The 24,794-nt window shown below is 44.9% G+C and overlaps 1 protein-coding gene across 2 annotated transcripts in view; it reads right to left on the bottom strand.

Annotated features, from left to right (window-relative positions):
- The window catches only part of C8H3orf70 (chromosome 8 C3orf70 homolog), a 122,751-nt gene extending 99,782 nt beyond the window's left edge, over positions 1 to 22,969 (bottom strand). The window contains exon 1 of one of the 2 annotated variants that reach the window (XM_056533534.1): positions 22,830 to 22,969. The gene's annotated coding sequence lies outside the window, so the exon portion shown is untranslated. The other variant, XM_056533533.1, reaches the window with a different exon arrangement.
- Positions 22,970 to 24,794: the final 1,825 nt, after the last annotated feature.

Here is a 24,794-nt window from a genome sequence, read left to right as displayed (position 1 = left end):
TTTATCAAGGGCCTTGCGCCTTTTGATAAATTAGGCGCACAATAGACCGGCCTAACGCTCTGTAGTTTGGTCTATATTGATGGCCGATATTATCGGCCGATAATCACGATGTTGGGCATTATCGGTATTGGCAATTATCTTGCCGATAATGCCCCGCCCCCACCCCACCGCGACCGCCCGACCCGACGCGACCGCCCCCCCCCCCCCCGACCCACCGCATCGCGTCGCACCCCCCACCATAGTGCTGGGCGGTATACCGGTGTGAACTGGATAACGTTTTTTTTTTCTCCCACGGTATGGAATTTTGCCCATACCACTATACCGGTCGGGCCCCTCCCCCACTCTCCGAGTCAATAAAAAAAATTAAACTTACCCGTAATGGGGATGGTCCGGGCCATCCATCATTCCTGTAGTGTCCGGTGGCATTCCGAGGGTCCTCTTCTCCATACCGGGCAGGCTCCGGCCTAGTACGCTGCATAGAGGCCACTACGCCGTGACGTCAGGTGCGTCGCTGCGCAGGGGCGTCACTGTGCAGCGGCGTCTATGCTGCGTTACTAGGCCGGAGCCTGCCCGGAGTGGAGAAGAGGACCCCCGGAGAAGGACAGCCCGGACCGGTGCACCCTCCACCCGGAATGCTGCCGGACACTACAGGAAGGAAGGATGGCCCGGACCGCCCTGACAGGTAGGGGGAGAGAAGCGGGTGGCGGCGGCGGCCTATGGCACAGCAAAAGCCGCTGCAGTTCATTGATTTAGAAGCGCCCGCTTTAAATCAATGATCTGCAGCGGTGTCGCGGGGGGATAAATAGCCAATAACTTATACCGGAATATCGGTATAAGTTATCGGCTATCGGCCCTAACCTCCACAGATTATTGGTATCGGCTGTAAAAAAACGATATCGGTCGATCCCTAATAGACAGCTTTGATAAATCTCCCCAATGACCAATTATACACAAGCACTATTTGCAATTTAAAAAGCCACGTGAGGGAAATTAACCTCACACGTGCCATATTTTTCTGTGTATTTTCTGCAGCTGATTTTGCTACCCATGGGGGGGGGGGGGGGAGAGATTTATCAAAACCTGTGGAGAGGCAAAGTTGCCCAGTTGATCTGATTGCTTCTTATATTCTTAACAAGGCCTATGAAAAATGAAAGAAGTAAGCTGATTGGTTGCTATGGGCAACTTTGCCTCTCCACGGGTTTTGATAAATCTCCCTAATTTACTTTATTGGGTAGGAAAATATGCAGCAGCAAAATATGCAGGAGATTTATCAAGCTGTTCAGTCATTATTATTTTTTTGCTGTAAAAAGGCACAATTTTTGGTATTTGCAAAATTTTTTTGCTTATATGCCATTTTAACATAAATGACTCCGAGAAGCAGAATTCTGATTTGACTTAGGCAGTGGAAGATATTTACTATATGCGTCTTTTTAATTTAAGCACATCAATTGGCGCATATTCATCAAAAATGTGAAAATATAGACCAGGGTGGAGGCAACCCTTCGAAAACGTCGGCAGAAGCCTTGTACAGTTTAGTCCATTGTTATACTGCTCTAATTCCATAAGGTTATGGGTTATAACACTGTGTCATGTTTGGTTATGTCCTCTTTCAAATATAGTTAAAAAAAAAAAATTTAACTAAAATTTGTTTGTTAATTTTTTTTTACCTCTTATTTACCTCTTTTTCATTTGCAAAAATGAATATGATGTACAGATGTACAGTACAGACCAAAAGTTTGGACACACCTTCTCATTCAGAGTTTTCTTTATTTTCATGACTATGAAAACTGTAGATTCACACTGAAGGCATCAAAACTATGAATTAACACATGTGGAATTATATACATAACAAAAAAGTGTGAAAATATGTCATATTCTAGGTGGAAAGTGTCCCCAAGTGCAGTCACAAAAACCATCAAGAGCTACGAAGAAACTGTCTCACATGCGGACCGCCCCAGGAAAGGAAGACCAAGAGTCACCTCTGCTGCGGAGGATAAGTTCATCCGAGTCACCAGCCTCAGAAATCGCAGGTTAACAGCAGCTCAGATTAGAGACCAGGTCAATGCCACACAGAGTTCTAGCAGCAGACACATCTCTAGAACAACTGTTAAAGGGGTACTGCGCCCCTAGACATCTTATCCCCTATCCAAAGGATAGGGGATAAGATGTCAGATCGCCGTGGTCCCGCTGCTGGGGACCCCGGCGACCGTCACGCCCCCTTCCCATAGACCGCCACGCCCCCTGCCATAGACGTGCATTAAGGGGACGGGCTGTGATGTCATGAGGGGCGGAGCCATGATGTCACGCTGCTCCGGCCCCTGTATCGCCCGTCATTACGCACAGAGCGAACTCGCTCTGTGCAGTAATGATGGCGGGGTGCCGCAGCGGCGATCCCCGGGGTCCCCAGCAGCGGGACCGCGGCGATCTAAAATCTTATCCCCTATCCTTTGGATAGGGGATAAGATGCCAGGGGCGGAGTACCCCTTTAAGAGGAGACTGTGTGAATCAAGCCTTCATGGTAGAATATCTGCTAGGAAACCACTGCTAAGGACAGGCAACAAGCAGAAGAGACTTGTTTGGGCTAAAGAACACAAGGAATGGACATTAGACCAGTGGAAATCTGTGCCTTGGTCTGATGAGTCCAAATTTGAGATCTTTGGTTCCAAACACCGTGTCTTTGTGTGACGCAGAAAAGGTGAATGGATGGACTCTACATGCCTGGTTCCCACCGTGAAGCATGGAGGAGGAGGTGTGATGATGGGGGGGGGGGGGGGGTGCTTTGCTGGTGACACTGTTGGGGATTTATTCAAAATTGAAGGCATACTGAACCAGCATGGCTACCACAGCATCTTGCAGCGGCATGCTATTGAATTCGGTTTGCATTTAGTTGGACCATCATTTATTTTTCAACAGGACAATGACCCCAAACACACCTCCAGGCTGTGTAAGGGCTATTTGACCAAGAAGGAGAGTGATGGGGTGCTGTGCCAGATGACCTGGCCTCCACAGTCACCGGACCTGAACCCAATCGAGATGGTTTGGGGTGAGCTGGACCGCAGAGTGAAGGCAAAAGGGCCAACAAGTGCTAAGCATCTCTGGGAACTCCTTCAAGACTGTTGGAAGACCATTTCAGGTGACTACCTCTTGAAGCTCATCAAGAGAATGCCAAGAGTGTGCAAAGCAGTAATCAAAGCAAAAGGTGGCTAGAACCTAGAATATGACATATTTTCACACTTTTTTGTTATGTATATAATTCCACATGTGTTAATTCATAGTTTTGATGCCTTCAGTGTGAATCTACAATTTTCATAGTCATGAAAATAAAGAAAACTCTGAATGAGAAGGTGTGTCCAAACTTTTGGTCTGTACTGTACATGTTTTAAATGTTAATTTTTTCTTTCAAAATATACTTCAGGGATAAATGTCCATATTTAAACCCGAGCGTTATTTATTTCCCCCACACTCTTGCATTTACAATTTAAAACAGATGGTGTGTATCCATGTTTAAATTATTTAACCAATTTAATGTACCAAATCTCATATCTTTCTAATGTACAATTCTGCCTTTTTGCTATTGAACAGTTTTTCTTTAATATCTCCACCTTCCCGCAGTTGTTAGAATTGTTATCATTTTTCATTTAAAAAACACAAACCTTTTTCTTTTCTTTTTTTCAGTCATTCCAAGTTTGCATTTCTCTTTTAATGCTCTGTAAATAGCACAGCGTGGTTAAATTATTTAACCCATTGACAATGAAAAATTGCTGTGATTGGTTACTTTAGATTGTGGTATCTTGTTAAATAGGAAATTAGCAGTATGATTTTTGGCTTGTGCAACACCACCATTTATCCTTAGGTCAAAATTGGCTAAATTAGTCTCACCTGGCTGAGTATACTGTTTCATAAGACAAACTGCTTTTGGTGGTTTCCAGTGCGTTCTAAGATAATGAAAAAAAGACACAATATTTATCAAGTCTCTACGCCTTTTTTATATACAGGGATGTGGAAATCCTATCACCCGACACCCGGGACAAGTCGTTTTGGGCACCGGGCAGGTGAATTTTTTATAGATTTAGCCCTGTATCGGGCAAGCAGGGACAGACAGACTTCTTCTTCTTATTATTTTATTTAATGCCGGTGTGAGGCGCAGGAGCGGATGCAAGTCTGCACCTCACACCGACGCTCAGAGTGTATGGAGGGGGCAGCGGCCCCCAGCTGACCGCAGAGCCCAAGGTTTGCATGACATAATTGCATGACATAATTAAGACGTCCACAGCTCGGTACACAGTTCCCTCGCCTCCCCCATACACAGCTCCATCCCCTCCCCCTGCTCTGTCTCCACAGGACCTGATCTACAAAGGGGAGGTTGCAAGTTTGCACGGAGAAAACACAGAGCAGGGGGGAGGGGAGAGAGGACGTCCGGTGTGAGGTGAAAAATTCAAACCTTGTGGGTGAACAGAGTGTTCATGCGGCATAGCTCCTATTGTGCCGGGACTACAGCTCTGATGTTCACTCATGGCCAGCTAAGGTGAGGAGGCCGAGAATGCAGGCGGCAGGAAGGGTGGTTGTATATGTAGGGTGTGAGTGGATGTGTGATGTGTGTATGTATGGTGTGTGCATACGTATGGTGTGAGTGTATGTGTGAGGTGTGTATGATGTCTATGTATGTGTGATGTGTGTATCTATGTATGGTGTGAGTATATGTGTGATGTGTGTATCTATGTATGGTGTGAGTGTATGTGTGATGTGTGTATGTATGGTGTGAGTGTATGTGTGATGTGTGTATGTATGGTGTGAGTGTATGTGTGATGTGTGTATGTATGTATGGTGTGAGTGTATGTGTGATGTGTGTATGTATGGTGTGAGTGTATGTGTGATGTGTGTATGTATGGTGTGAGTGTATGTGTGATGTGTGTATGTATGTATGGTGTGAGTGTATGTGTGATGTATGTATGTATGGTGTGAGTGTATGTGTGACGTATGTATGTATGGTGTGAGTGTATGTGTGATGTGTGTATCTATGTATGGTGTGAGTGTATGTGTGATGTGTGTATGTATGGTGTGAGTGTATGTGTGATGTGTGTATGTATGGTGTGAGTGTATGTGTGATGTGTGTATGTATGGTGTGAGTGTATGTGTGATGTGTGTATGTATGGTGTGAGTGTATGTGTGATGTATGTATGTATGGTGTGAGTGTATGTGTGATGTGTGTTTGTATGGTGTGAGTGTATGTGTGATGTGTGTATGTATGGTGTGAGTGTATGTGTGATGTGTGTATGTATGGTGTGAGTGTATGTGTGATGTGTGTATGTATGGTGTGAGTGTATGTGTGATGTGTGTATGTATGGTGTGAGCGTATGTGTGATGTGTGTATGTATGATGTGAGTGTATGTGTGATGTGTGTATGTATGGTGTGAGTGTATGTGTGATGTGTGTATCTATGTATGGTGTGAGTGTATGTGTGATGTGTGTATGTATGTGTGGTGTGAGTGTATGTGCGTATGTATGGTGTGAGTGTATGTGTGATGTGTGTATCTATGTATGGTGTGAGTGTATGTGTGATGTGTGTATGTATGGTGTGAGTGTATGTGTGATGTGTGTATCTATGTATGGTGTGAGTGTATGTGTGATGTGTGTATGTATGTGTGGTGTGAGTGTATGTGCGTATGTATGGTGTGAGTGTATGTGTGATGCGTGTATCTATGTATGGTGTGAGTGTATGTGTGATGTGTGTATGTATGTATGGTGTGAGTGTATGTGTGATGTGTGTATGTATGTATGGTGTGAGTGTATGTGTGATGTGTGTATGTATGGTGTGAGTGTATGTGTGATGTGTGTATCTATGTATGGTGTGAGTGTATCTGTGATGTGTGTATGTATGTATGGTGTGAGTATATGTGTGATGTGTGTATGTATGGTGTGAGTGTATGTGTGATGTGTGTATCTATGTATGGTGTGAGTATATGTGTGATGTGTGTATCTATGTATGGTGTGAGTGTATGTGTGATGTGTGTATGTATGGTGTGAGTGTATGTGTGATGTGTGTATGTATGGTGTGAGTGTATGTGTGATGTGTGTATGTATGTATGGTGTGAGTGTATGTATGGTGTGAGTGTATGTGTGATGTGTGTATCTATGTATGGTGTGAGTGTATGTGTGATGTGTGTATGTATTGTGTGAGTGCATGTATGTATCTATGTATGGTGTGAATGTATGTGTGATGTGTGTATCTATGTATGGTGTGAGTGTATCTGTGATGTGTATGTAATGTATGATGGGGTGCAGCGGTGGGTGTATGTATGATGTGTGTACTGTATATGTATAGTTTGAGTGTATGTGTGTATGATGTATCTGTGATGTGTGTATGTAATGTATGATGTGGGGGGCAGTGGCGGGTGTGTGTGTGTATGATATGCGGGCAGTGGCCGATGCATGTACTATATGTGTATGTATGTTTTGTATAGGGGCGGACTGACACGTCGGGCATTAGGGCAGTGCCCAAGGGGGGGGGGGCGCTGTCGCCAGTTGTGCTATCTAATTTTATTTATTTTTAGTGGCTTCTGGCTACCCGCACTAAATTGCACCCCCAGAATCCCGCCCCTTCATACTCGCCCGCCGATCAAGAGCCCCACGGATGCACGCAAACACGCCCGAACCAAAACTACAACTCCCAGCATGTTGCACCATAACCTAAACTGTAGAACTATACAGTGTAACATGCTGGGAGTTGTAGTTTTGGTTCGGGTCAGCTGCAGAGCCATAGGCTGTATCAGGGCATTCTGGGTGTTGTAGTTACTAACTGCAATTCCCTGTATTCCTTGACACAACCTACGGCTCTGCAGCTGACACAAACCAAAACTACAACTCCCAGCATGTTACACAATAACCTTAACTGTCCTACTATACAGTGCAACATGCTGCAACACCCACACAACCATAGGCTGTATCAGGGCATGCTGGGTGTTGTAGTTATCTAGTAACTAAATGCAACGTAATGACACATAAATTAGAGTAAATAAAATGCACCACACATCACAGATACACTCACACCATACATACATACACACATCACAGATACACTCACACCATACATACACACATCACACATACACTCACACCATACATACACACATCACACACTCACACCATACATAGATACACACATCACACATACACTCACACCATACATACACACATCACACATACACTCACACCATACATACACACATCACACACACACTCACACCATACATAGATACACACATCACACATACACTCACACCATACATACACACATCACACACACACTCACACCATACATACACACATCACACATACACTCACACCATACATACACACATCACACATACACTCACACCATACATACACACATCACACACACACTCACACCATACATACACACATCACAGATACACTCACACCATACATACACACATCACACATACACTCACACCATACATACACACATCACACACTCACACCATACATAGATACACACATCACACATACACTCACACCATACATACACACATCACACACACACTCACACCATACATAGATACACACATCACACATACACTCACACCATACATACACACATCACACATACACTCACACCATACATACACACATCACACATACACTCACACCATACATACACACATCACACATACACTCACACCATACATACACACATCACACATACACTCACACCATACATACACACATCACACACACACTCACACCATACATACATACATCACACACACACTCACACCATACATACATACATCACACATACACTCACACCATACATACATACACACATCACACATACACTCACACCATACATACACACATCACACATACACTCACACCATACATACACACATCACACATACACTCACACCATACATACACACATCACACACACACTCACACCATACATACATCACACATACACTCACACCATACATAGATACACACATCACACATACACTCACACCATACATACACACATCACACATACACTCACACCATACATACACACATCACACATACACTCACACCATACATACATACACACATCACAGATACACTCACACCATACATACACACATCACACATACACTCACACCATACATACACACATCACACACTCACACCATACATAGATACACACATCACACATACACTCACACCATACATACACACATCACACATACACTCACACCATACATACACACATCACACATACACTCACACCATACATACATACACACATCACAGATACACTCACACCATACATACACACATCACACATACACTCACACCATACATACACACATCACACACTCACACCATACATAGATACACACATCACACATACACTCACACCATACATACACACATCACACATACACTCACACCATACATACACACATCACACACACACTCACACCATACATAGATACACACATCACACATACACTCACACCATACATACACACATCACACATACACTCACACCATACATACACACATCACACACACACTCACACCATACATACACACATCACACACACACTCACACCATACATACATACATCACACATACACTCACACCATACATAGATACACACATCACACATACACTCACACCATACATACACACATCACACATACACTCACACCATACATACACACATCACACATACACTCACACCATACATACACACATCACACACACACTCACACCATACATACATACATCACACATACACTCACACCATACATAGATACACACATCACACATACACTCACACCATACATACACACATCACACATACACTCACACCATACATACACACATCACACATACACTCACACCATATATACACACATCACACACACACTCACACCATACATAGATACACACATCACACATACACTCACACCATACATACACACATCACACATACACTCACACCATACATACACACATCACACATAAACTCACACCATACATACATACAATTTTCTTTAAATAAAAATAATGTACAAAAATAAACATAAGTGTTATCGCTGCATGTGGAAATGTCCAGACTATTAAAATAAAATGTTAATTAAACCGTACGGTGAACGGTGTAAATGTAAAAATTTTTCCAGAATTGCTCATTTTTGGTCACTTCATAAGAGAATTTTTTTATAAGGTGATCAAAAAGTTATATCTAGACTTATCTGGGCTTGTCTCGGGCGTAAAAGGAGCTACAGCTCTCCCCCCGCTAATAGCCTGGCATGCTGCGATCACCGTGGCCGCTATTAAACCATTAGATCACCGCTATCTAAGTTGACAGCAGTGTCTAAAGGATCTTATATCCATCCCTGGTGGTCTAGTGGGGGGGATCGTACCATTTTGGTTGAAATTATTTTATCTACCAGGACAAGTGGATTTTCTTGAGGGACAAGTAGATTGTGTTCCGCTTTAGTCCCTTGGACAAACAGTTTTTTTTTTTAATTTCCACACCCCTGATATATAAGGTGCACGGCAGTCAAAAAACGCCAAAAATAAAAATAGGCATAAAAATGCTTCTCACAGACAACATTGAAAAATCTCCCCCAGCATGTGTGACCCGACCCTTAATTGCCATTACACCCTGTGTGTCTGTAAGGCCATGTTCACATAGTGGAATTTTAACACGGAATTCCACAGAAAAATTTTGCACAGACATTCCGCAAATTTTAATGCCCATTATTTTTAATGGGTGCGATGGTGGCGGCGGTGGTCTCAGTCCGGGGGGCGGGGCATTATCGGCATATCGGTAAGGTAATTGCCGATACCGATAATGTCCAAAATCGATATTCTGGTATAAGTTATCGGCTATTCCCCCCCCGGCCCCGTAGATCAAATCATTGATCTGCGAGGCCGGGGGAGAATAGCCAATAATTTATACCAGAATATCGGTATAAGTTATCGGCTATCGGCCTGAAAGGTCGCAGATTATCGGTATCGGCCCTAAAAAAAAAAAAAAAAAAAAAAAAAACGATATCGGTCAATCCCTACTTCTAAGAAATATTTTTACATTTCACAAAAAATCCATTCAGAGCCCCATTATACATTTTCAAAACACAGAAATTAGGTGGGAATTTAGCCGAAACTCTATGAAAAATCTGCAGCCTGCTTTTCTGAGCAGAAATTAAGAGGAATATCAGAAATTCTGCCGTGTGAACATAGCCTTAGGGTGCGTTCACACGCTGGTAGCTAGCAGAGAGTTTCCCGCTGCGAGTTACGCTACCATTGATATAAATTGGTCCGCGGACAGTCCGCAAATCTGACACTGTTGCTGACTGTCTGTGGACCCATTCAAATCAATGGTAGTGTAACTCGCAGCAGGTTTCCCGCAGCATGAAACCCGCTGCTGGTAAAAGTGTGTGAATGCACCCTAACAAGGGGAAACATTCACAAACATGCAGACTTTTGATCAGGGCAATTTGGGTGATTTCTGTTATCATTATGAATTAAAAAAAAATCAGCCAAACATAAGATAATTAATGGATTCATACGATAAAAATCCTTAAAGTGTACCTGTCATCAACAAAAACTTTTTATATAATGTAGATAATACAATTATATGTATATTTGTAATATACATTGGTTGAAACATATGTATATTTTTGTCCCTATTTTTGCCGGGCTCTGTGCACCGAGGACAAGCAGGGCTCTGTGCACCGAGGACAAGCAGGGCTCTGTGCACCGAGGACAAGCAGGGCTCTGTGCACCGAGGACAAGCAGGGCTCTGTGCACCGAGGACAAGCAGGGCTCTGTGCATCGAGGACAAGCAGGGCTCTGTGCACCGAGGACAAGCAGGGCTCTGTGCACCGAGGACAAGCAGGGCTCTGTGCACCGAGGACAAGCAGGGCTCTGTGCACCGAGGACAAGCAGGGCTCTGTGCACCGAGGACAAGCAGGGCTCTGTGCACCGAGGACAAGCAGGGCTCTGTGCACCGAGGACAAGCAGGGCTCTGTGCACCGAGGACAAGCAGGGCTCTGTGCACCGAGGACAAGCAGGGCTCTGTGCACCGAGGACAAGCAGGGCTCTGTGCACCGAGGACAAGCAGGGCTCTGTACAGTGAGGCTCTGTGACATGCTACGCTCACACAGCTGTATGATTGACAAGCCAGGATCCTGCACAGAGCTCTGCTTCTCCTGCCCTCACTTCCTGGGTTTGGACTCCTCATAGACACACACAGGCAATAGCTGCAGGGACAGCATTTTTTTCACCCAAAAATATACAAATTTTTTAATCAATGTATATTACAAATATACATATAATGGTATTAGCTACATTATATCAAAAGTTTTTGCTGGCGACAGGTACATGGGCACTCTCATTAAAACTTATTTTTGCTATTGCGCTTATTATGGTAAATAAAAAACATTTCTAATATACTTTGTTTAAAAGTTGTTTGTAAATAAAAAACATTTCTAATATACTTTGTTTAAGTTTTCTATGTTTTATTTGTGCTTAAAAAAGCTCAAGAGCACATTTTCTCCCATCTCATACACAGACTTAGGACCGAAGTCCAAACACAGGAAGTGCAGCCTAGAGTGCTGAGGGGTGTGTGTCCAGCCAACAGCATATGGCAGTTAAGTGTGAGAGGAGCTATGATTGGATGAGGCTGGACACACCCCCCTCAGCACTCCAGGCTGTACTGGAGCTTCAGTCCAAAGTCTGTGAATGAGATGGGGGAAAATTTACTCTTGAGCTTTTTTAAGCACAAATAAAACATAGAAAACTTCATTTTTTTAAACAAAGTATATTAGAAATAGTTTTTATTTACCATAAGGAGTAAAATAGCAAAAATTAGTTATAATGAGAGTGACCCTTTAATCCTTGTACAGAGATGCCGACACATAACCTGTACGTCCACCTCAGAAATACAAGTGTCAGCCTCACATTTCTAATATGGATCCACTAAAATTTGGTATATGTGAACCTCACCTATAAGGAAAGGCCACACATAGTGGCTGTCGGGTGTCTGACATATGTCAGTGCATCATGGCCTCCTCAGCTGCAGCTATATGTGGAATTATCGCTATTTACACATTATGGGGGGAATCTATCATGGTGTATGTGATGTAAATGTAAGAACAAGATGCAGAGTTGCTCAAAAGGATTTATTCCATAAACGGCAAAACACCTCAGGACAATGGAACAGGATATGACACGTTTCAGGTGTCTCGCAGTGTATTTGATGCGTCTGGGACTAATTTATGCAAAAAAATTAAAAATAAATAAAATCACACGGCCTTTCACGAATTGTATGCAGAATCTTTAAAGGGTAGCTCCCACCATCCTTTTTTTTATTTTTTGCTAGCCCGTTACCCCCCCCCCCCCCCCGCTACAGCACTAGCCCGCTCCCAACTCCCCCCCCCCCCCACGCCCCGCATACCCCGTTCCCTCATTACACTTGCAGTTACTGCACAGTCCGGCAGCGGGCGTGCAGGGACAGCGGCGGCAACGGCGATGTGCGGGAGGAGTGGCCTCCCAGCCAGTGGCTGGGGAGCCAATGCGCTCGCTCCCGCCTGTCTGATTGACAGGCAGGGAGCGAGTGCAGCCTAACTGAAAAAGGACTGATTGCCACTCCAAAATCAGTCCTTTTTCAGTGGCTGGTTTTTAAATGTAAATTAAAACTTTTTAGTGAAAAAAAATAATAATAAAAGTATATTAGAGATATGTTGTAGTACATAAGTACTACAACATATCAAAAACTAAAGTTGGTGACAGTGCCCATTTAAGGAAATCTTTTCTGGTAGAGACACTGGTTACCGTGTGGTCAGACTTAGTATGACTGGTGTAAAAATGTCCTCCATTGCGCATAAATTAGCCTCTTTTTCTAAAAGTCCCAAACTATAAATTAAAGACCACGTAGAAAAAAAAACTTTTACGGTACACACAAATGCAGCGGTGTGTGAAACCGAAAAAAAAGTCCCAACACAGCTTGCTGTGACTTTTTAAGGACAATTTTACACAAAAAAGGGCAAAGACCATGATAAACGTCCCCTATGTAAAAACACCCACATACTGAACATCCATGAAAAAGCTTTTTGATCTCATGTATAAGAATGTACATAGAGTAAGAATGCGACCAGACTAGGGTGACATGAAAAAATACGGAAACAATAGAACAGTATTCATTATGACTTGTCAGCAACCTATGCCATCCAAGCAGATTCTCCATATACACAGCTGTACAGCTCCCCTGATAGACACCCTGGCCTAATGCTTATCCGGTGGACAGCCATCTTTCCGATCCCCCACCCTTAAACACTTTGCAATGTATTCCATAGGACCAGGGATGACCCAGCATTATTTATGAGTCTCAGAAAAATCACAGGACTGCTGCAACCATCAGTAACAACGTGCCCCTATAAAGAAACCCGCTAATGATCATGTGACCATCATCAGATTCTTGGGAATGATCACAAGGTCATGTCCTATCTGTTGCCCATTGAAGATACTGGCCCTCATTTACTATTGCAAACCCGACATGTTTTGTCAGGCTGCGCCAGAAATTCTGTCTGTGCCCGAATTTGCATCAGAATTTGCGCCAGAATTTAGAAAAACCTGACTAACTCTCCATTTTACTGAGAAAACCCTAAAAGGGGCGTGGTCATCAAAAAGGGGCATATTCCCGACATTTTAACAAAAACCCAACATATTTACTAAGGTTTCCACAGAAAATTTAGTGGATTTGAGCTGAGGAAAACCCGACAGATCAGAGCATGTGTAAAAAAAAAAAAAAAGGGGAAATGTAGGGAAACCATTTGTAGGGAAAACATTTTTAGGGAATTAAAACCCACAAAGAAAACTCCACTCCACTCTAAGAAAATCAACTGGTGCCAGAAAGTTAAACAGATTTGTAAATTACTTCTATTTTAAAATCTTAACCCTTCCAGTAGTTATCAGCTGCTGTTATGATCCACAGGAAGTTCTTTTCTTTTTGAATTTCTTTTCTGTCTGACCACACACTGTTTGGAAAACACTGCTATAGCATATCCAATATAAGGGTGCGTTCACACGTGCAGATTTTTGCTGCTGCAGATTTTGATGCCCATTGACTTCAATGGGAAGCAAAATCTGCTAAAGCAAATCTGCAAATATGCACGTGTGAACGCACCCTAAATATCATCCAGTCTCCATCCATACATCTAACAAGGTAAATAAACCAACAGACATTCTGCCATGTTCATTCTTTCAGCAGAATCCATGTGGACATGCTTTGCCGTCACTGTAGACAGTGCAGACAGACACTGTAGACAGTGCAGACAGACACTGTAGACAGTGCAGACAGACACTGTAGACAGTGCAGACAGACACTGTAGACAGTGCAGACAGTCACTGTAGACAGTGCAGACAGACACTGTAGACAGTGCAGACAGACACTGTAGACAGTGCAGACAGACACTGTAGACAGTGCAGACAGACACTGTAGACAGTGCAGACAGACACTGTAGACAGTGCAGACAGACACTGTAGACAGTGCAGACAGACACTGTAGACAGTGCAGACAGACACTGTAGACAGTGCAGACAGACACTGTAGACAGTGCAGACAGTCAGTGTAGACAGTGCAGACAGTCAGTGTAGACAGTGCAGACAGTCACTGTAGACAGTGCAGACAGACACTGTAGACAGTGCAGACAGACACTGTAGACAGTGCAGACAGACACTGTAGACAGTGCAGACAGACACTGTAGACAGTGCAGACAGACACTGTAGACAGTGCAGACAGACACTGTAGACAGTGCAGACAGTCAGTGTAGACAGTGCAGACAGTCACTGTAGACAGTGCAGACAGTCACTGTAGACAGTGCAGACAGTCACTGTAGACAGTGCAGACAGACACTGTAGACAGTGCAGACAGACACTGTAGACAGTGCAGACAGACACTGTAGACAGTGCAGACAGTCACTGTAGACAGTGCAGACAGACACTGTAGACAGTGCAGACAGACACTGTAGACAGTGCAGACAGACACTGTAGACAGTGCAGACAGACACTGTAGACAGTGCAGACAGACACTGTAGACAGTGCAGACAGACACTGTAGACAGTGCAGACAGACACTGTAGACAGTGCAGACAGACACTGTAGACAGTGCAGACAGACACTGTAGACAGTGCAGACAGTCAGTGTAGACAGTGCAGACAGTCAGTGTAGACAGTGCAGACAGTCACTGTAGACAGTGCAGACAGACACTGTAGACAGTGCAGACAGACACTGTAGACAGTGCAGACAGACACTGTAGACAGTGCAGACAGACACTGTAGACAGTGCAGACAGACACTGTAGACAGTGCAGACAGACACTGTAGACAGTGCAGACAGTCAGTGTAGACAGTGCAGACAGTCACTGTAGACAGTGCAGACAGTCACTGTAGACAGTGCAGACAGTCACTGTAGACAGTGCAGACAGACACTGTAGACAGTGCAGACAGACACTGTAGACAGTGCAGACAGACACTGTAGACAGTGCAGACAGTCACTGTAGACAGTGCAGACAGTCACTGTAGACAGTGCAGACAGTCACTGTAGACAGTGCAGACAGACACTGTAGACAGTGCAGACAGACACTGTAGACAGTGCAGACAGTCAATGTAGACAGTGCAGACAGTCAATGTAGACAGTGCAGACAGTCAATGTAGACAGTGCAGACAGTCAATGTAGACAGTGCAGACAGTCACTGTAGACAGTGCAGACAGTCACTGTAGACAGTGCAGACAGTCACTGTAGACAGTGCAGACAGTCACTGTAGACAGTGCAGACAGTCACTGTAGACAGTGCAGACAGTCACTGTAGACAGTGCAGACAGTCACTGTAGACAGTGCAGGCAGTCACTGTAGACAGTGCAGGCAGTCACTGTAGACAGTGCAGGCAGTCACTGTAGACAGTGCAGGCAGTCACTGTAGACAGTGCAGACAGTCACTGTAGACAGTGCAGACAGTCACTGTAGACAGTGCAGGCAGTCAATGTAGACAGCGCAGGCAGTCAATGTAGACAGCGCAGGCAGTCAATGTAGACAGCGCAGGCAGTCAATGTAGACAGCGCAGGCAGTCAATGTAGACAGCGCAGGCAGTCAATGTAGACAGCGCAGGCAGTCAATGCAGACAGCGCAGACAGTCAATGCAGACAGCGCAGACAGACACTGTAGACAGTGCAGACAGTCAATGTAGACAGTGCAGACAGTCAATGTAGACAGTGCAGACAGTCAATGTAGACAGTGCAGGCAGTCAATGTAGACAGCGCAGGCAGTCACTGTAGACAGTGCAGACAGTCACTGTAGACAGTGCAGGCAGTCACTGTAGACAGTGCAGACAGTCACTGTAGACAGTGCAGGCAGTCACTGTAGACAGTGCAGGCAGTCACTGTAGACAGTGCAGGCAGTCACTGTAGACAGTGCAGGCAGTCACTGTAGACAGTGCAGGCAGTCACTGTAGACAGTGCAGGCAGTCACTGTAGACAGTGCAGACAGTCACTGTAGACAGTGCAGACAGTCACTGTAGACAGTGCAGGCAGTCAATGTAGACAGTGCAGGCAGTCAATGTAGACAGCGCAGGCAGTCAATGTAGACAGCGCAGGCAGTCAATGTAGACAGCGCAGGCAGTCAATGTAGACAGCGCAGACAGTCAATGCAGACAGCGCAGACAGTCAATGTAGATAGATGTCAGCGTCTGCCGCATACTGAATGTACATCCGGAACGTTTCCTGTGCAGATAATCCGTTGTCTGAATGGGTCCTCAGTGCTATTCCACAGAATGGACACATTTAACTGATCTCAGCGACTTCAAAGGGGGCACGGTCATTGGTGATAAGACTAGCCATGGCCAGGATTTTACTAACCACCAACCCCCTGGGGTTTATCTAGAGATTAGGGAATACCGGGAATGGTGCGATCGAGGATAAACTTCCAGCAAAAGGGGATCCTGTGGACGAAAACAACTCATCGAAGAAATGGGGCAGCAGAGGATGTGGAGAATTGTTCTCATCTCCTTTCCTTAGCCAGATGGGTTATAACAGCGGACAAATTATTCTAGTGCCACTGATGTCTAAGGGAAACAGAAGACAAGACAGTGGGTAAAAAAGCACAAAAACTAGATCACTGAGCAGTGGAAAAACATTGGTCAGATGAATCCCGATTTCTGTTGCACCGTGCCGATGGGAGAAGAAGATTTTGACGCATGCAGCTCCAATCTATGAGCCCTTCCTGTCAGGTGGAATCAGATCACGCTGGTGGAGTACGTTTTCTTGGTACACCCTGTAGATGGACATTGGACAGCATTGGCTAGGCTAGGCTCACATGGTTGTTGTGCTCCAACCCATTCAGGGTCTATTTGACTATTTCCGGCTGAACAGGCCCTGAAGAGGTGGAAGCACAAGTGATATGCCCCGTCCCAATGGATCCCATTGACTTACATGGGGTCCATCGGGTGTCCAGTATTTTACAGGAGTTTAGCAGAGATTAAAGGGGTACTCTGCCCCTAGACATCTTATCCACTATCCAAAGGATCTCGGCTGCGGCAACCCAGACATCCAATGCACGGAGCAAAGTTCGGATGACTGGCGATGCAGGTGGAGGCTCGTGATGTCACAGTCACACCCCGCTCGTGACGTCACGGCCATGCCCCCTCAATGCAAGTCTATGGGAGGGGGCATGGCCGTGATATCACAATGGGGAGGGGGCGTGTCCGTGACAGCGGATCTCCAGAAATCTTGTCCGTTGGCTCCAGCTCTGACCACCCGGCTTGGGGCACGGGCGGAGCTTAGTGATGTCGCCGCTGCTGCGAGACCCAGCAGAAAGCAGCAGCAGCTGGGATATGGGCGTAGCTTAGTAACGTCCCTGCTGCTGCTCCCTGCTGGGTCCCGCTGCTAGAGAACAGCAGCAGTGATGTCACTAAGCTCTGCCCATGCCCCAAGCCGGGTGCCCGGAGCTGGAGCCAACGGACAAGGTTTCTGGAGATCCCCTGCACGGAACAGGACAAGGTGAGTACCATTGTCATCAGTGTCACCTGCATCTGTCGGTACCAACAGGTGAGTGCAGGTGACACTGGTGACAGATTTCCTTTAAATATATAGTCTGGCGGCTTTAACCATGGTTAAATACCTGGTGCCAATGGTGCACACGTTTCTAGAACTGGCCACAGTTGGTCAGCCACATGTAGGTGATCCAGTTGCAATATGTGGTTCCCGGACTACTGGTTGGAAAGCAGTGTCCAAAGTAGGGATGTAAGAAAAAATTTGCACGATTATAGCGATTTTTCATTTGGCGATACTGAATCGATTCAAAATATTTTTCAATCGATCCTTTTAGGGATGTGGAATTTATATCTCCTGATGCCCGGAACAGCATGTCCTGGGCGTCAGGAGATACAAATTCCACATTTGTGGAGCCGGGCAGGTGAATTTTTCCGGCTCGTGCAAGCAGGGCCGGATCTGACGCAGCGTCGCTCTGGGTGTATGGAGCAGGCTCCCGACTTGTGCCCGCTCCGTACTCTGCGGTCCCCTGCTGATTTCAGTAGCCGGGGGCCGCTGATGCATCACGGCCGCTAATATCCAGCATGCGGCGCTCAGAGAGGTGTATGGAGCGGGCTCCGGACTCCTGCCCGCTTCATACTCTGCAGCCCCCGGATGTTCACAGTAGCTGCGGCTGGCTATTAACCCTTTAAATCGCCACTGTCAAAGCTGACAGCGGCGTCTAAAGGGATCTGTGAATGCTCCCTGGTGGGCTAGTGGGGGTGGATCGCCCCCCCCACAGCACCATCGCGGGCGGGCGGTTTACTGTGGAGGTAGCCGGAGGGCTTACCTCTGTTTCCTGCTGTCCCTTGGCTCTGTCATTGATAGAGCCTGGCTGGACCAGGCTCTATCAATGTATCACAGACCAATGGAGTTAATAGAACTCTATTCATCTGTCTGAGGAATCTAATGATTCCTCCTTAAAGTCTAATAAAGTGTATAAAATATTTTTTAGTTTTAATATGAGTGTAAAAGACATTGTTTTTGAGACAGAATCGGGATATATTGCGATGTATCGTCACCTAGACGGTATCAGGATATATTGAATCGCCACACTGGTATCGCGATTCAAATCGTATCGCCAAATTCTTGGCGATTCACACCCCTAGTCCAAAGGCAATAATACCACATGCACCAGCTTTAGGTACAACCAATGCTGGTCTCGGTGCAGGGGGTATAAGCACTAAACTAAATAAGCCAAACTTACACCTACACCCTTTACAAATATTTAAAGGGGTTATCCAGGAATAAAAAAAACAAAGCTAATTTCTTTCAAAATCCGCTCCACATCTGTCTCCAGGTTGGGTGTGGTATTACATCTTGTCTTCATTCACTTCAATTAAACTGAGCTGCAGAACCACACCCAACCAGGAGACAGACGGGGAGCGTTTTTTGAAAGAAATTAGCTCTGTTCGTCTATTCTATAACCCCTTTAAGAAAACTAGTCATAAGAGCACTTCTACCACCACAATACCTTCTACGGTAAGTCATACTGATAGAGATCAGGAGGTTGGCAATCCCATCAGTGCAATGTCCTACATGCGGAGGTTTTGTGCTTATTTTGGGCATATATGTCTGCATAAAATATCATTCCATCGATGCACTGGTCTAGGGGTCCAAAGACAACTCTTGTTAGAACTCTGACTTGTTGTAGAAGATGAAGGTGTCGTAGAACACCACCAAAATCCACCAGACCCAGATCTGTCCTAGATACAAGTATGGCCATATCTATAGCAAGTTGTAGACACCAACAACAACGAACACCCCCAAAGGCTGTCCAGGCATGCTGGGAGTTGTAGTTTTGCAACAGCTGGAATGTCAGTTTTAAAGATCCGTTATAATGACCCGCTAAAAAAAACATTAAAAACGACTGTTACAAAATCACATTATAGTCTATGGGATTTTTTACATTACCCGTTTTAACCCGTCATAGCCCGTTATTATATTTGTGACGGGAGAAAGTAACAGGAGAAATAGTGCATGCGTTATTTCTTCCGTTCTTTCTCCCGTCACAAAATATTGTCCGTTATTAACCCCTTAATGACCACGGACGTATATTTACGTCCTGTGGCCGGCTCCCGACTTGTGAAGCTTCTGAGCGCACTTCCTATCTGCAGGGTCCCAGTTGCTATCAGCAACCGGGACCCGCGGCTAATACCGGACATCGCCGATCGGGCTGATGTCCGGTATTAACCCTTTAGACGCATCGATCAACTTTGAACGCAGCGTCTAAAGGGTTAATAATGGACACTCAGCCTGAAAATGGGAGAATACACTGCCGGTTTGCTCAGCGGAGCTGTTCGCAATTGCCGTGGTGAGATCGCGGCATCCCGAACAGCTAACAGGACAATGGGAGGTGTCTTACCTTGCTCCCGGCTGTCCGATTGGCGTTTGATTGGTCCAAGCCTGAAATCCAGGCTTGAGCAATCAAGTGCAGAAAACACTGATCAATGCTTTCCTATGGAAATGCATTGAACAGTGCCTGCAATCATTGTATGCAGTGTTTTAGCCCCTAGAGGGAGCTATAACACTGCATAAAAATTTTTTAAAAAAAAGTTAATAAATGTGATTTAACCCCTTCCCTAAAGAAAAATCTGAATCACCTAACTTTTCCCATTTAAAAACTAAAAAAAAAGTGTAAATAAAAATAAATATATGTGGTATCGCCGTGTGCGTAAATGTCTGAACCATAAAAATATATAATTAATTAAACCGCACGGTCAATGTCGTACAAAAGAATTACAAAGTCCAAAATAGCGTATTTTTGGTCACTTTTTATACCATAAAAAAATGAATGAAAAACGATCAAAAAGTCCGATCAAAAAAAAAAAAAAATGGTACCGATAAAAACTTCAGACCATGGCGCAAAAAATTAGCCCTCATACTGCCCCATATGCGGTAAAATAAAAAAAGTTATAAGGATCAGAAGATGACATTTTTAAACGTATACATTTTCCCGCATGTAGTTATGATTTTTTCCAGAAGTAAGACGAAATCAAACCTATATAAATAGGGTATCATTTTAACCGTATGGACCTACAGAATAAAAGGTAAGGTGTCATTTTTACCAAAAAATGTACTGTGTAGAAACGGAAGCCCCCAAAAGTTACAAAATGGCGTTTTTCTTCAATTTTGTCGCACATTGATTTATTTTCCCGTTTTGCCGTAGATTTTTGGGTAAAATGACTGATGTCATTACAAAGTAGAATTGGTGGCGCAAAAAAAAATTAAAAAAATTTAAAAAAAAAGCCATCATATGGAATTTTAGGTGCAAAATTGAAAGGGTTCTGATTTTTTAAATGTAAGGAAGAAAAAACAAAAGTGAAAAAACAAAACCCCTGAAAAACGCTTGGTCCTTCAGGAGTTAATAATGGGCTATGACGGGTTAAAACGTATTAGGTAAAAATCCCGTAGACCAGTGGTCTTCAACCTGCGGACCTCCAGATGTTGCAAAACTACAACTCCCAGCATGCCCGGACAGCCGTTGGCTGTCCGGGCATGCTGGGAGTTGTAGTTTTGCAACATCTGGAGGTCCGCAGGTTGAAGACCACCGCCATTGACTATAATGGGATTTTGAGGGTTTTCATAAGGGAACATTATAACGGGTGAATTTATAGTGTGAAAGGAGCCTTTACTGAACAATAACAGATCCAAATGTATAACATCTGTCATTGTCCGTTTTTTTTATTTTTTTTAAGTCTGTTTTTATTTTTGACGGCAGAACGGGACGGGTCTAGAGGGCGGTGTGAACGCAGCCTTAGGGATACAGCGATATATTCATACACAAAAACCCATGAGATACAATGATGTCCACATCTACAGTCAGAAGTAGATACCCCCCAAAATCCACCAGACCCATAGACACCTTCCAACAAAACCCATCAGTTTACATCAGTGTTTCCCAACCAGGGTGCCTCCAGCTGTTGCAAATCTACAACTCCCAGCCAAAGGCTGTCCGGGAATGCTGGAAAAATTGTAGTTTTGCAACAGCTGGAGGCACCTTGGTTGGGAAACACTGGTTTACATCACTAGGAGATAGAATGAATCTCTGATGGTTTCCAGAGACAAAGGGACCCCCTCAACTTAACCTAGAGACATTTCTCCTAGGACACACTATACAGCTGTCGCCCTGAATGGGGTCACCCACAACTAGGGCACAGCAGTTTCATGTAGGCAGACACCAGTCTATCACCACAGATGAGATGAGAACTGTGCCCGGGCATCACAGCACCAGGGTGCGGGCATCCAGCCGGGCACATGGCTCACATAAGACAATGGTGCCCAGCAGAGGGCACCGGGGACCCCTCTCCTCCACCCCGGGGACACACGGAGCCCAGTCACGGAGGGGTGTTATTAACCCTTAGTTATCTGGTCGGGGTTTAGTTCCAAATTCCCAGTAAAGTCCTAAAACCAGCCTGATCGTATAGATGTGAGCGATCGCTCCGCACCTGACTACACACAAGAGCGGCTCGTCCGCTGAACACAAAGTCACCGAACTCTCACCGGTTCACCCGGACGGGTTTGGGGGCGCCGGGTGAGGCAGGAGATCCATGCCCGGGAGGCTCCTCTTATTCCCCAGGGTGCGCTGAACTTCCGAGCACCGGGATGTGTCTGTGAGGCGCGGATCTCCTCCGGGTGTTCAGCGGTGACAGCGGCAAATCAGCACCTCATTCCCGGCACCCGGTGCGGAGCCGCCCCCGGACCGCTATGTCTGACCGCTCACTCCACACCGGCCACTCACCAATGAAGTTCCGGCCGCTCCTCTCCCTGTACTCGCCTCAGTGTGCGGAGAGGAGCGACACTGCGCAGGCGCGGCATGCCCCTCAATAGACAAAGTGACAGGAGCCAGCCGGGGAGATTGACAGGAACAATGCACGGGCGGCTGTCACACTGATACACACGTCTATGTACAACACACAGCTGTATACAGCACATACACAACTGTATACAGTGCACACACAACTGTATACAGCACATACACAACTGTATACAGTGCACACACAGCTGTATACAGCACATACACAACTGTATACAGTGCACACACAGCTGTATACAGCACATACACAACTGTATACAGTGCACACACTGCTGTATACAGCACATACACAACTGTATACAGTGCACACACAGCTGTATACAGCACATACACAACTGTATACAGTGCACACACAGCTGTATACAGCACATACACAACTGTATACAGTGCACACACTGCTGTATACAGCACATACACAACTGTATACAGTGCACACACGTCTATGTACAACACACAGCTGTATACAGCACATACACAACTGTATACAGTGCACACACAGCTGTATACAGCACATACACAACTGTATACAGTGCACACACAGCTGTATACAGCACATACACAACTGTATACAGTGCACACACAGCTGTATACAGCACATACACAACTGTATACAGTGCACACACAGCTGTATACAGCACATACACAACTGTATACAGTGCACACACAGCTGTATACAGCACATACACAACTGTATACAGTGCACACACTGCTGTATACAGCACATACACAACTGTATACAGTGCACACACAGCTGTATACAGCACATACACAACTGTATACAGTGCACACACAGCTGTATACAGCACATACACAACTGTATACAGTGCACACACAGCTGTATACAGCACATACACAACTGTATACAGTGCACACACAACTGTATACAGCACATACACAACTGTATACAGTGCACACACGTCTATGTACAACACACAGCTGTATACAGCACATACACAACTGTATACGGTGCACACACAGCTGTATACAGCACATACACAACTGTATACAGTGCACACACAGCTGTATACAGCACATACACAACTGTATACAGTGCACACACTGCTGTATACAGCACATACACAACTGTATACAGTGCACACACGTCTATGTACAACACACAGCTGTATACAGCACATACACAACTGTATACAGTGCACACACAGCTGTATACAGCACATACACAACTGTATACAGTGCACACACAGCTGTATACAGCACATACACAACTGTATACAGTGCACACACAACTGTATACAGCACATACACAACTGTATACAGTGCACACACGTCTATGTACAACACACAGCTGTATACAGCACATACACAACTGTATACAGTGCACACACAGCTGTATACAGCACATACACAACTGTATACAGTGCACACACAGCTGTATACAGCACATACACAACTGTATACAGTGCACACACGTCTATGTACAACACATACACAACTGTATACAGTGCACACACGTCTATGTACAACACACAGCTGTATACAGCACATACACAACTGTATACAGTGCACACACGTCTATGTACAACACACAGCTGTATACAGCACATACACAACTGTATACAATGCACACACAGCTGTATACAGCACATACACAACTGTATACAGTGCACACACGTCTATGTATAACACACAGCTGTATACAGCACATACACAACTGTATACAGTGCACACACGTCTATGTACAACACACAGCTGTATACAGCACATACACAACTGTATACAGTGCACACACAGCTGTATACAGCACATACACAACTGTATACAGTGCACACACAGCTGTATACAGCACATACACAACTGTATACAGTGCACACACAGCTGTATACAGCACATACACAACTGTATACAGTGCACACACAGCTGTATACAGCA

The sequence above is a fragment of the Hyla sarda genome, chromosome 8 (assembly GCF_029499605.1).
Source record: "Hyla sarda isolate aHylSar1 chromosome 8, aHylSar1.hap1, whole genome shotgun sequence".
In the NCBI taxonomy this organism is placed as follows: domain Eukaryota; kingdom Metazoa; phylum Chordata; class Amphibia; order Anura; family Hylidae; genus Hyla; species Hyla sarda.
This window is presented reverse-complemented; position numbering and strand designations above follow the sequence as displayed.